Source organism: Ctenocephalides felis, unplaced genomic scaffold (assembly GCF_003426905.1).
Source record: "Ctenocephalides felis isolate EL2017-DRISC unplaced genomic scaffold, ASM342690v1 CF-g0.4_SCAFFOLD_01886, whole genome shotgun sequence".
Taxonomy (NCBI): Eukaryota; Metazoa; Arthropoda; class Insecta; order Siphonaptera; family Pulicidae; genus Ctenocephalides; species Ctenocephalides felis.
Window position 1 is genome coordinate 73,418,868 of NW_020538040.1, and position 13,157 is coordinate 73,432,024.

A 13,157-nucleotide genomic window follows, 5' to 3' on the forward strand; every position below is an offset into this window, starting at 1 on the left:
TGGAGCAATACGATGTTGGTTAAAACAATGACCCAGAAATGAAGGCAATTACAAATAAAAGACGCAGTCGGTAGTAAAACTGACTAATGGTTTTATACAAATGGTATTAGGCTTAGGAACAATAACACGCTTTCCAATTCTAGAAAATCCTGATCAGGAATTAGTGTATATTGGAGTTGGGTAACTCTGGAGTGAGTCATAAACGATGATATGACTCGTTGCTTCTTGGAGTCTATCCAAGTGGAGTTGTATCTGATAATTTGTCATATCCGACTTCCCTAAACTGATGCTAAATTTGTAACAAATACAGATATTTGCTTGTGGTTTTTTACGAATACAAAGAAAGATTCGCGGCGAAAGAAGCGATCGCTTTCTTGTCGTTATATGATGTCGTTTTAAGATTTTCGTTTTAATAATTTTAAGATTTTCTAGGTATAAAATGACCAAAAATAATATCGTTCACCATAAAATACAAAAATATATAGAAAATTGCAGAACAATGAAATTGTGTTCAAGTGTGAACAGCTCAAATGCATAAATTATGTAATAGCAAAAAGTCATATTTATAACTACGATAATCTTTGTCCGTAAATGAGTGCAAGCAAGAATTTTCATGACGATCTGGTTTTTCACACAAACCTGAAATAACTATGCCAAATATTCAGTGATTTCAATGGTATAGAAACAGAAAAATAATAATTATATAATTATGAGAAAGTATACACTGTATACATATTGAATTTTTCAATATTTAATCAATCGTAACACCTAGCCAAGTATTGTACAATAAATCAAAAAAAATTATGCAATAATTATCGGAATTATAATAATTATTAAAACTGAACGAAAAAAGTCTACCAATATGTAATTGATAAATCAAATTTCTTCAATGTGATATTTTACAATTTCAGATATAGGACAATGGAAATCATCTCCAGCTCTCTGCCTATAAAGAGCAGAGGAAGAAGCAAACAAGCAGAAGTAAGGCGGCGTACGCGTGCGAATAACTTTCATCGGAATGAAGATGTACTGCTGCAGGGCCTGCTCTTTCCGCATAGAACACATGCCCGATACGCACTTCAACGCTCGTTACGCATATATTCGTCACTGACAAATACACGCTGAGAATATATCGCAATCGTGATCGTGAGAGCCTAATCTTGATCGAAAAAACAGGAAATGTTTTAATAAGCGTTTCACCTGTGGTGCCGTCGGAAAACTTATTCCACGCTAAATATAAAATGTTTAATAGTTTTGTCGGATACAGCTGACATTATTTTCTACATATATATTAGTACACTACACGAGTGACTTCAAGAAATAACGAAAGAAGACTTTTCTATGTATTAGTACTATAATACATAGCAGAATTTGATGATGTTTTCCTTAAATAAATCTATTCCAAATCAAATAAATTCATTGGTAAAATAATCAGTATGATTGTGTATTTTGTACATTTAATTCCAATACCAATTTGTTAACATCCTGGAGGGTAAGTTTTAGTTATCGCGAAACAAACGCAAACAAAATTTTTTTATAAAACGTGGACGTAAATATTTACACTTTTCTGCTTTTTAAATTTTTGAGATCGCTTCAGCCGTTTTTTGAGAAAACGTCGAAGAAAAGTCAGAAATCAACTCACACACACACAAGTTAAAAAGGATTCACCAGCATTTGGCTGAATTCAATTAAACAAACTTAAAACAAATATATGAACTGCGCTTAAGATACTCGAAATACTACATTGATTAACTTCCCTCAGAAAGTCGTTAACGTCAATATAAGAGAAAATTTTAGAACAGACATATTAATATACTAAATACATTCAAATTTCTAGATTTAGATCTATAATTCATGTGTTTATTAAATATCGGAAGTTTAAAAATATAGTTTCAAATTATAACGTACCATTTTCTTTTACTACTCTGCTAAGATTATATTATTATATTTGATAGCAATATTTTTATTAGTAGCCAATAATTTGTAACAAAAATTATTCATTTAATCATAAATTAATTTATTCCACAATTATGAAAATTATATTGAATAAGCGTATCAATTATTGCAATTGTACCCTTAATAGAAAATTTGGAAGCAATAACAAAACATTTAAATATGCATTATACTCATATTTGCATGTAGGTTGTCAAATATCTCCCTTCCGCTTTTTTGCTCTTGGTTTATAATACAAAAAGGCGGAAGGGAGATATTTGACAACCTTATATATATATATGCTCCTTATTTTTAATATGAAATATTTTAACTTGTATATATATAAGCTTCGTAACAGAAGGTGTTAGATTAAATTGTTATACAGAAATAACGTATTTGGCAATAAGTAATTTATATCATGTGTTAATATGTATTTTTGTTAAATTCAAATTATGTATAGGATATTCCACCGATAATGAGACAAACCACGGTCTTGAAACGTTTGTAGTTTAGTACTTCATGAAATAAAGTTAGTGCAAAAATAAAGCGTATTATTTCATATTTGAAAAAAATATGTATATAGAACATTTTCAATAAGATCAGAATTGATTTGAAAATGATGTTTCTGATGTGTGCATATAAAATAATGAGACAAACCATGGTCTCGAAACGTTTGTAATTTAGTACTTCATGAAACAAAGGTAGTGTTAATATGTATACTTACATATAAAAGGTAGTGCAATAATGAAGCGTTGTATGTTCATATTCGCATAAATCATTTTCATATAACATTTTCAATAACATCGAGTATTAAAAAAAGTTTTTTACCTATGAAGATGATGTATCTGACGTGTGCATATCAAACTAATTAATGTTTTCTGCTGACTCTTGTAGAATGCATGCAGAACAAAATCACAGCTTTATCTGCAATAAAAAATATTCATATACTAATTTGTTAGTAAAAAATAAAATAATTTATATAAATTACTGTTATACTTTGACATAATCATTTTGAAGAAGTTTGAATTATTACTTAATTCCATAATTATTTTCATCGTTCTCAAAATACATTTATCTCAAGTTGATTTACATGCGCCTGTGAACATAACATTATGGTGTAATTCTAACTGGTCTCAGTGAACTCGCAAGATACACGCGAAACAAAAACATTTTCCAGCAATTTCTAGAATATTTGCTGATAAATTGTTAGTAATTTACTGTAACGTTCAACCCCGTTTTCAATTAATCAAAAAGTATTGCGCTTAAGGAAATTGTGCGGGCCGCCTCACGCCCGAGTAACAAGAAACTTTCATACAATTCACCGCAAGACTGTGTATACTCAGACGCAACTCATTACTCCTCTCCGCTTATCACTTATCATAGTTTTACGGTTTGCGATCATAATTAAACAGCGAGTAGTAATTTATCATAGTTGTCGTAGCCTAACAGCTAACAGCTAACATAATCCAGTCATGTCATTCTGTTTGCCCAACTAGTGCAAAAGTTCACCAATTATAATCGCATCTGCGCAATGGTCGGGTGATCCGTCTTTGTTGAAGTAATGGACTAATTCCGGTCTTTCGAGTCTCGCTTTTAAATCCCTCGTGGATTATTGATGCTTTGTACAAACACGTTTACGTTGAAAATAAATCATACGGTGGAAATTATTAACCAAAAGACTACTTTTCTTATTCAAGACGACCAGATAAAGAACTCAATTTATTATCAATTTGTTGCAGTACATGAATTTATTTAAATGCGAAGGCTTACAGTACAAATAAATAGTAGTCACATGTGTTAAGTAAACGATGCGCATTAAAGGAAGCACGGAGAAATCAAAAAATAAATCGTCAGTAAACTGGTTTCTTAAGGTTGTCACACAAATTTATTTATAGATGTACAGACTGCCTAACAAGCTGAGTTGGATAAGAGACTAATTTACGGCGCCATGTCGTGCAGAATACCTTAATTGTTATGTGATAATATATATCAGCGTAAGTTGTTTTCACGGATAATTCATGTATATATTCTTTTAATTTGAACTTTATATTGAAATAATCATGAAACCGAATATAATCAAGAACTCCTTATCATTTGATACAACTTATGAAAAATGGATATGTGTCTTTGTAGTATGTGGGCAGTGTGAGAAGAGTCGAACCGATTTGGATGGTTTAAAAAATATTTTAATTATGCTTTTAGCTATCTTTCAAATCAATCAATCAATAACATCTATAAATTAATAATAATAACATTAATTAATACTGAAACTCATTAATACTAAAAACTTACATTATTTATTACTAACATCTAATATTTATTTCAGATTATTTTTGTAATACAGAAAGTTTAATAAATCAATAATAAAAAAAATATATCATTATTACTGCAATTACTATTAATTTGAGTACATAAACCCAAAATAAGCCAAGCATATAATTGCAACATATTAATTTCGGCAAAACATTTGTTATGATATTTTCTCTTTCAAATAATATCGTTTCTATGAGCTTTACCATAGATGGGATTTAAAGTTATTATTATGCAGTTCATATAAGTCTTTTCGATTCCTAGTCTAACCTAATACATGTAAATTTTAATTGTAATTAACTAGTAGTGCACAGCATCATGTCTTAAGGCAAATTGCTGGAACTACTCGTACCACGACTAAAAATTATCAAAAGCTTTACAATTTTTTGAAAATTAAAAAAAAATCGATTTAAGAACTTTGGATATTTTTGAATCATTCAAATCTGTTGATCAGTGTTCTCAAAATCGCCGATGAAAAATCGTATCCGCATACACATATCAACTCACACGCACACACATCCAATTTTAAGGTATGCCAAAATGTGTCAAGGTTTTGAAACTTAAAGATATAAAAAAAATGATTTCAATTTTGGCGATTACTACGGGAAGTTAAAAAAGTCAATAACATATCTAAAATGTTGTTAATAACGTTAACGTTGTCGTTAACAACGATACATCGCCCATGCTATAATTTGAATGATACATGTTAGAATTTCTATATAATACACAGACTGCAATAAAATTAAATAGAAATCCATTTCTGCTAAACGCTAAAATTTTATTATTTATTAAAAATAACAGTGGGAATTCATTTTTCGTATTCTTCCAAAGCAAAATTTTAAATTTCTTTACTTTTGATTCAGAACCTTGTACGTTCTAACTATTTAAAGCAAATAGTAACCTTATAACATTTCCTTAAAATGTATCGAGACGAGTTTCTTTCACCTTTCTATCTTGTTCTACCTCGATACCTTCGCTTATATCATGTTCAAATAAAAATACATGTCACAAATATCTATAAATAAGTTTTCTTCTCCCCGACGTAAATCTAGAAAAGAACAAACCTACAAACAACTTCTATTTCATTGTAGGAAAGTTAACCCGCTTTGATAAGACGCAATAATCCCGATTCACGGCTGTAATACTGTACAGATAGATATATTTACGGAAGGATGGACGTTTCAAAGTTGAAAGAAGTCCGCAAACTTAAAAGACGGAGAGCTGTCAAGTGCGCATCAACGCGGCAGCCGCGCGGCTTCTTCTCTCTTGCGAAACGACAAACTGACAACGATATTGTTGACTACGAATATTTCTTTCAAACTTGTCCATTCTACACTGACATCGAAATGACGAAAGATCGCGTATAACAGCTTTAGACATTTAATGTCTTTTGAATTATATATGAAATATGACGTATACAAATATACTACTGTATACAAATGTCAGACATAAATCAAATTATGTAGGATGGTGTTTATGCGAGAGATTAGTGACCGTGAGGTTAAATTCAAAATTTTGTAAATATTTTTTTTATTATTCTCATATCTTAACAGCAATCAGAACCGCCTTATAAGTTGTTAGGCTGAAACTTCCCCTTTCTTCGTATTTTTAAATCCAATGGTTAATCCATCCATATTTGATGATATTATTATTTGAATTTATCTAATAGGGCTGACTTTTTATTGATGCAGCAATGCTGGGTGAAGGCTATTTTCACTTGGTAACATATTGCTATCTATATTTCCAAGTAAAAATCGTTATCGGGACCTCTGAATGAAGTCCCGTCGCTCTTAACCGCTTACCTATGGCCCTATTCAAAATTAACAATATTACTAATAAATAAATTATAAGTATTTAAAAATCAAAACAAATTGTACGATGAATGTATAATGAAAAACGAAAAACGTGAATTTTACGTCATAAGTTACAGCTACGAACATAATTATAACTTGGATGGCAATTCCAAAATCCCAAGAATAAATTTAAACGAAATCTGATATAACTAGTCATAATTTAACTATCTTTGGAAAAATAGATTAATTTGGAATTATAGTATTACTCGTCTTCTGAATAATAATCAGTTATTTCATTATTCCATTCACTTGCCATCTAAAGAAACAAATCTGAAAACGATATAAGAGCATAAAAGTCCAATTTGACTTCGAGCAATTATATTGTGAAAACCAAACCAATTATATCACAACAAATAACACATATCAAACAAACAACTATCCGAGTAAATTCAATAAAACTCAGCTATTTTAATATTGTAAAAATGTGTTTCTTTTGCTTTCTCAATAATTTGTCACTTAGCCTTTTTAACACCATAGACAGGGTTAAATAGGAGCATAAAAGTCCAATTGGACTTCGACCAATAATATAATGAAAACCAAACCAATTATATCACAACAAATAACACATATCAAACAATAACTATCCGTCTATATTCAGTAAAACTCTCAGCCACATTAATATTGTAAAAATGTGTTTCTTTTGCTGTGTCTCAATAATTTGTCACCTAGTCTTTCTCACCCCACAGAGAGAGTTAAATGGAACGACCAGAGAGAAAAACAAGTCCAATATCTTATTTTTAATTTTTAGGGGATTATACGAAATAATAGCTACATTATTCAATCAATGCAAAATATAATGGGTACATTTTTTATAGAGACTACACTTTATATATTCTTGATCTGGTATTCCGTCAGAAATATTCATCAGCAGAGTTAAAGAAACTATTTATTTAATTTATCTCTTGTTTTCTTTGTAACTTAATTTTCTTTCTTGTTTTTTATAGTTTACATCTTTGCCAGGGTAAAGGTTTAGTTGGTCTTTTTTACCCCACTCATTTGTAAGCTATATATATTATATATTTGTAAGCTGTATAGAGGTTATATAAAAAAAAACTAAAATCTGAATCTAACTTAAAAATATCAATACAACTTATAAAACAATTCAATAACGTATACCTAAAAATATATTAAGGTCTCGTAAACTAGACAACAGTGCTCACAATCAAAAAAATTAACAAGGAAAGAAAATTGTTATGCATTTTCAAACATTGCCGTTTATCTGCCAACAGCAATGTCATGAGAATCAAGGTGATGGCTAGTTATACATATTTTTCCCTATATGTACTTTGGAATATTGTTGTTGAAAAATTCTTAACTTTAGTTGTATTTGATATATCGGTGCTGGACATGTGAACCTCTAAGCCCCGCTTTACCCTACTTGTAATTATAAACTGAATAAATTTATTATAAATCGGTGTTCATCTCTAATATATTTATTGATTATGATTTGGATAGATTAATTTCGAGTATTTTAATTTTACCACTTCAAAATGAAAACTTATTTAATAAAGGTTTTGAAAAATATGTATTTGTAAAAAAATGTGCATAAATGTTTTTACATAACGTTAATTATCTAACAAGCAATATCGGTATCTTTCCAGATAATTGATTTACCAATTCAATTTAACTTTAAAACAATTTCTTCTGAAATATGCAGATTTATTATAATACGCGTGTGTTACTTGATTGTGAGAAACAAACAGAAGGAGGAAATGAAGATTTGAAGACATCATGATTAACGAACACAGCTCCGTTTGTGTTTATTTGCGAACGTTCGTCAGAGATGAGCTAGAATAATTCCCCGTTTGTACCGATGTTATTTTGCATGTCTGCTTATTCGTATACGATGTACCGCGGCGTTGCTTAACGCCACCGCCGCTATGCTGCGATCGGCGGCGCCCGCAAACAAAACAAAAGCCGCTCTCGCGGCATTGTTCCAGCTTCCAGGGATAACGGTACGCACTCCGACCGGAACAGTGCAAAACGCAAAATACAAAATGCAAAACACAAAACACAAAACCAAGAGTCGCTGTCCTTTGATCGGACCGGGGACCGTCACAGCGACCCGCTCGCGACCGACAGATTGATCGCTCGACAGGCTCAAAGAGCTCGATCCGTGATCGACTTAAACGTGAACAAACCGTCCCATGTTCACAGACACGGGCACGCGTTCGAAAATAAAGTATACGTTGAAAAGGATAAATTTGTTATACAAGTCTTGGAATTAAAACACTTAAATAAAATGGAAAATTAATCACAATATCAACTGGCCAAGGAATGGTTTTTAGAATAGTAGGGGAGATTAGGTACGGTTGTGCCAGGGTACGGTGTGACAGTCGTCATAGCAGCTGTATTGATTTTGGGATAGAATCCAAGGATAGGAAGATATAGTATGTTTGTTCAAACAAGTTTCCATTATTGCATTGAGTCATTCCCGTACATTGACTTTTAAAGAATCAAAGGTTTATTTGTTTCCTTGACTTGTTTCAGAGGTCTCGAGTTCGATACCCACTTCGAGCAGCCTGTTGTCAGGCAGCAGTGACAACGATTTTCACTTGAAATATAGATAGCAATATGTATCCAAGTGAAAATAGCACTTGCTCGGCATTGCTGCACCAATAAAATGTCAGCCCTATTAGATTAATTCTAATAACATAAAATCATCAAATATGGATTGATTAACCATTGGGTTACCATCTAAAAAATACGAAGTAAGGAGAAGTTTCAGCCCAACAGCTCATAGGACGTAAGGTTCTGATTGCTGTTGAAAAATAATAAAAAAAAAATTAAAAAAATGTTCCATTTCTTTTAATAAGAAATGTCGCTTGTATACAGATAGATCACTTTGCTTCCTTTTTGCTGTAAGTTGAACATTAGTAGTTAATTACCAAGAATTCGTTTTGTTTTATGTATATGTTTGATGTATATGCATATCTCCTGTCCTTTTTAGGTAATAAAGAAAAATCTGACATAAAGACAAAGTTCGAAAGAGAAAGGGAAATAAATTCAATACAAGAAAACAAACGATTTCACAAAGATTTCTTATTTAAAAAAATATGTTATATATTGATTATGATTATAAAAAGTTACAAATCATTCTACTGTTTATCGCTATTGTTTTTTAACCTAGATGTATGCCTGTTCCAACTACCTGAGCGTGTGGACGGCTGTGTTTTGCCGTTTTCTTGTACGATTCGATATTATGACTAATCCATCGTATTTGAGGACAGTTTTCAGTCTTTCCACATCGACAAATGTTCAAATAACCTTTTAATTTTCTTTTCTCCCAGCTAACTGGTAAATTGTCAAAATTATTGCCGATCAAAAAAGGTGGCACAACCGTACCCAGTCTCCTCTACAGATGAAAAATCGTCTTTTAGCATAAGATTGGTGCCAAGGGCATTGCTGCCTCGAATTGTATAATATATCAGGTCTATTAAATAAATTATAATAATAAAAAATCCAATATTTATGAATTTATCGTTGGGTTACTATCTAAAAATACAACGCAAGAAGAAGTTTGAGCAAAACAGCTAAGTAAGAGTAAATAAAATACATAATATTTTAGAATGATTATGCATTCTATATTGCTGATAAAATGTTAATGCAGTTATACAAACTATAAAAATAAATAATTTTTACACAACTTTTATTTCAAAAACCTTCTACCTTATTAACTTCATAGAAGCAGAAGTTTATGTTTTCATAGAAAAATGCGATTCACTAATTTTGTTTTCTCAACGTTTCAAGCCATTTTGAATCGAATGAGACCAAACTTGAAAAACAGATTTTTTCATATATCCAACTAGTATACTAGTCGAATTTAAACAATAAAAATGTATATAAGGTATCCATTACAAAAATGTTAAAATATTTGCATATATCAAAAATAGTACCTATTTATAACGTAAAGTTGTCACTTTCTTTGCATATCATTACCGTTGTAAAAGCTCTACATTGAGAAACTAACTCTACTTACACTATAAAACCCAATATTTACATTATTTGTTACAATATTATATTACTCTAATAAATTATAAGTGCTTAAATAAACATTTCACGATTTGCACGAGTTTATTGCGATTTGTATGAGAGTCATAAAGGACTGACAATCGTAACACTGAGATATGAGTAAAATTTCTCTCTCTTTACATATTCAGTATATTATATAAAGTGTAATTTATGAAGCAGTATAATTTGTATAAGAAGTGTGGTTTCATATATTATAATTGCTCAATAGAAATAAATTTCAGTACGCCAATATACTTTTATCTTGTGAACTGTGAATATTTTAATTGGCTAGTGCTAAACATTCACAAACTTGCTTAAAAATAGTTGAATTTCAAGATGGGTTTTAGTTCCAATTCAACGCAGTTGATGAAAACTACAACTGAAAAATGTGCACCGCTGCAGAAAAATGACTAAAATCGACACAAAAATTCTTTTTAAATAATAAAAATAATAGTAAGAATAACGAATATAAAGCATGAAACTGTGCAATAAATGAAACTCTGAATAATTATAATATTTCATTGCTAGATATGAAGGCAAGTAAGTAAGAACTGTATATTTTAACTCGCAATCAGCATTGATTTCTTTCACTTATTAATAACCAATAAAACACATTTACGACATCAGAAGTATAGAAAGTCCTCACCATGCAGCTATAAATAGTAAAAACTGTTATTGGCAAGTATAAGCTATTAAATAAATAGTAAACATTCGCCAAAAACTAACAAAAAGATGATATAAAAGAACCATCTTGTGTAGGTAAGTAGAAGATATCGATACATTCCATCAGTACTAATTTAATTGACATGGGAGGCAAGCATGTGGTATAAAATTACGATGTACGCAAAAGTAGGTAAGAAGTAGCAAAAAGCAGTAGTTAAAACAGTGCATTTGGTGGACCAATTTGCAAAAATGCCTAAAATAATAATCAGAACAGAATAATCGTTTCACAAAAGTAGATTGAATTTCAGTACATTAATCAACTAAGAAAAAAACGCCCAGACTCGCTTGTCATTCTATTTTGATGCAACGTAATGCCTGTAAGGTGAAGCGCAAACAAATAATTATACTAGTCAATATATAACGAATTATATAATCAAGTTAAATTCATTTTGCGCCAGTCAAAGGCTTTCAAAATAAACAAATACGGGAAATTAAATACCGACGCAGCGGGATTTAAAGCTCCTTTAGTCGGTTTACTTGTAAGGAAATATAATAGCTTCTCCCATACTATCACTGCAACGCGAGCGGCATCATCAAAGCGACTGATCGCGTAAATATATCCAAGACGTTTGCGTTAAAAATAACTAACGTAATGTAAATGCAGCGAAAATGTTTAAATTACGCGCGTGGAGAATTAATGAAATGGCTTTTCTGATTATTGCAAACATTAATGGCAATTTTTAGAAGCTTGCACAAACTAATCGTTTCTGCTGTTTCACGTAGTGCATACAATTGGGGTTATATTGGTTGTTGGTTTATTTGAAACTGAATACGTGAATAAATGTTTATTTCTCTCGTAGTTCTCAAAATGTTTGGGAGATGTACAAAATATTATAATATTAATTTAATAAATATACTTGATATACAACTTGATTAGTTTAGCAAGATCTAATGCCATCGTTTTACTACTATCTTGTCCAGCAAGGAAGATCTCATAGACAAAATAAAATAGTAAATAACACAATACAATTTAAAACCATACTATGCGTGATAGAGTAATTTGTAGAATTAAATAAAAATACTTCTTAAAGTAGAGGGTTGAAGATGTATAACCAGCCATCACCTTGATTATTATAACTTCGCTATCAGGAGATAAAGAAAGAATTTCGTTGTTTTTTTTGGTTGTGAGCACTGTTGTTTAGTTTACGAGTTTTTTTTATAACCTCTATAAAAGCTTACATGTGGGTAGTGAAAGAAAGACCAGCTGAACTTTTACCTTGCCAAAGTAGAAAATAAATAAATAGTAAATAAAAACGTAAATTAAGTTAAAAAAAGCAATTTTACAAGATATAAATTAAGTAATTATTTATTTGCATTCTGCTTATGAATACTTCTGACAAAATACCAGATCAAGGTTATATACAGTGTAATCTTTGTAAAAATGTACCCATGGAACTTATATTTAGCATTGGTTGAATAGTGTAGCTAATATCTCGTAAAATTCCTTTAAAATTAAAAATAAATTTAAAAAAGGAAAAAAATAATAATAAAATTTAAAATAGGACCTTTTTACCCCTGGCTGTCCCATTCTACTTCGCTTACAAGATAAAAAGAAACAGATAAATTTAGAAAAAAATAGTGAAAAATACATTTCTATAATTAGAAATTAAACGGGAATTTTACCGAATATAGTACGATAATTGTTTGTTACGTATTATATGTGATGATGTAGTTCATTTGGTTCGGCCAGTATAATTACTTAAAGTCAAATTGGACCTTTGTGCACCGCCCTACCCTACATATTTGGTATGAACTGCAATCAATACTGTTCTTATATTCTCTGTGGATTGTTGTAATGTAATGCTTTTTTTTTTTTATTATTATTTTTATTGGCTTTATAAATGTAATGCTTTATAATATAGTTATATTAACTGAGTAATGTAGTGGTTGTCTATTTTCTTTGTGATGCTGAATGTAGTACCAATTCAGCAATACATTGTAACGGTATTTTCACGCTTGATATCAGGTTAGCGGAGGCGGAATAGAATATGGAACCTTGAGGTTAAAATAGCGAAGTTACAACTCAAATGGCAAATTTATGTGTGAAAGGTTAGCAATATAGATATCACAATACATAATGGATCAGATATCATCGTTGCTTAGTTCTTATCCTCTTACCACGTGTTTTAAAATTGTTCGTTGCATGTTAATGTGATTAACAATACATAGTAATATATTTTCCATTTCAAATAAGAACATTGATCTGCTGCCTCGTCATCTTGACAGTTGGCAGCGTCGCAGCCGGATTATTATTATTAGTTCGGTACATAAGTTGTCAATATGTCATCTCAGAGACGTCACTCGAAGTGAACTGCCACTACTAATAGC

General features: G+C 30.7%; 1 protein-coding gene across 1 annotated transcript in view; it reads right to left on the minus strand.

The window, feature by feature from the left end:
• LOC113375319 (leucine-rich repeat and immunoglobulin-like domain-containing nogo receptor-interacting protein 3) overlaps positions 1-13,157 on the minus strand; it is a 341,130-nt gene that overhangs the window by 125,830 nt on the left and 202,143 nt on the right. Inside the window, exon 2 of the mRNA XM_026615254.1 lies at positions 2,761-2,856. The gene's annotated coding sequence lies outside the window, so the exon portion shown is untranslated. The remainder of the gene's footprint in view (positions 1-2,760; positions 2,857-13,157) is intronic.